This window comes from Lactuca saligna, chromosome 1 (genome assembly GCF_052625555.1).
Source record: "Lactuca saligna cultivar CGN05327 chromosome 1, ASM5262555v1, whole genome shotgun sequence".
In the NCBI taxonomy this organism is placed as follows: Eukaryota; Viridiplantae; Streptophyta; class Magnoliopsida; order Asterales; family Asteraceae; genus Lactuca; species Lactuca saligna.
The window spans coordinates 33711089-33713511 of NC_136417.1; positions in this window are offsets into that span (position 1 = coordinate 33711089).

Consider the following 2423-nt stretch of genomic DNA (forward strand, 5'->3'; position numbering starts at 1 on the left):
GGAAATTGGATGTTTGTTCGGGAAATTATAAGGAAAGTATGAGTTGATTGAAGTGTAGAGCTTCTCGTACCTTTTCATGGATATAAGGATCGTCGAAATCGGATTGATAATGAGGAAGTTGTGGCCTTTGGGGTATATTAGGGTTTAAGGAAAGCCCTAGTACGTGGGGCATACCTAGGGTGTACGCAGAGCATATTGGTGCGAGGGTCGGTACACAATGCATATGTTGGTGTACACTTAGTGTACTGCGAAGGGTGGATCGTGGAAGCGATACCTCGTACGTTGGGTGTACGGGGAGTACACGGGGCGTACGAGGAGTTAGAAGAAACCATAAATTAGAGTATGATACCCTATATAAACACTTTTAGTCTTTAGGATTGGCCTCTCTACCAGCCTCCAAAAAAAACCCTAGAAATCATCCCTTAGCCTCAATGGTTGTGTTTTTGAACTCATTGTGTGCATATTGGTGTGTTTTGGCACATATTCAAGAAGAAGGAGTTTGGTGTAAGGTTGTGGATCAAGGACGAGCTTGTGGGTCCTGATTCTTTACTTTATTTCCAGCACGTTTCAGGTAAAAAGCTATGAACTTGTTCTTTAATGGCTTGAATCTATTATATATGAGTTTTGGTCCCTTTTTGGCCCCAATAATGAGATCTAGTGTTTTTTGGTAGGAAGTTAAGAAGTTTTTTTTCTACATATTTTTTTAGCGAACAAACAAAATGAATCATTAAATGATTCAAAAGTTAGATGATTCACAACAAAAATTTCCAAAAAAACATCTCTATGATTCATTTTAAGTAAATTAAGAAAAAATTCACTTTTATGAGTTGTGCTTTATTTCCGACCACCTTCCAACCTCTGATATCTCTAAAGCACCAGGAAACATCTTGTTTCCTCCCTCAACCTTTTAGATATGAAGCCAAAGATATGAGAAAAGTCACCAACCACCGTCAACCTTTTAGATCTGAAGCAAAAACGTACCGATTTCTAAGAGTTGGTTATAATTGATCAAATATGATGTGTTTGGTGTAATTATAGGCCTAAATCGTGTATGTGTGAAGCATTTCATGGTGCCCACCGGTGGTTCCACCATCATATCAGATCTCTTCCACTATCACCACCTCGTCGCCTCACATTGCCGGAAAACTCATCAATTGCCATCAACATTTTAGATATGAAGTCAGATCTGTAAATCACATCATATTTGAGAACAATATGCACCCAAGGTGTTTGATCAAATGCTTCAACGAGATCCGTAACTTTTTAAGTTATGAATAAGTGTTTAAGTTTTTATATTAAGCTGTGAATTAGTGTTTGGAACGTGTATTATACTATGAATTCTGATTTTTTGAGGCATTAAATTGTAAAATTTAGTGCAGTTATTAGTTAAGCTTTAAACTAGTATTTGAAATGTCTTCTTAAACTGTGGTTTTTTATTTTTTTATCCATATTTGAATTTTATACATGTAAATGAGATGTGAATATAGTGTATTAAACTATGAATTTTGTGAATTAACCTGTGGAATTTATTAACAACTTAATATAATAAATTCACATTTTAATACACATAAATATATCAAGATATGAAGGCATAAATATATGTTTTAAGTTGAGAATATGACTATGAATATATAATTTTGTGTATAAATGTAAATTTATTGTATTAAACTGTGAATTGACTGTATTAAACTGTGAATGTTTTACCTGAAGTTATAAATATAAGTTTTAAGTTAAGAATATACAACATTTTTGTGTATTAAATTATGAATTTGTTATATTAAGTTGTGAATTTTGTGTATTAAACTGTATTTTACTGTCTTAGATTATGAATTGAATGTATTAAGTATAATTTTGTGTTAAAACATTAATGATATATGTATGAATTTTTGTATTAATTTTCTTCTGAATATATATATATATATATATATATATATATATATATATATATATATATATATATATATATATATATATATATATATATATATATATAGTATAAGTATGTAAAAATGTATTAGTTTTTAGATAATTGTTTTGCATTAAATTCAAAATGAGTGAATTAATATGTTTATTAAATTGTGAATATACTATTTACACTTAATATACTAAATTTACATTTTAATACACATAAATGCTTCCGGATATGAAAGTATAAGTATATATTTTAAGTTGAGAATATGATTGTGAATATATAATTTATTAAATTGTTATGTATTAAATTGTCACTTTTGTGTATTTAACTGTGAATTTTATATGAAGTTATAAATATAAATTGTAAGTTAAGAATATATAACATTTATGTGTATTTAATTATGAATGTGTTATATTAAGTTGTAATTTTTGTGTATTAAACTGTAATTTACTGTATTAATTTGTGAATTGACTGTATTAAATTGTGAATGTTTACATAATTTTGTATTAAA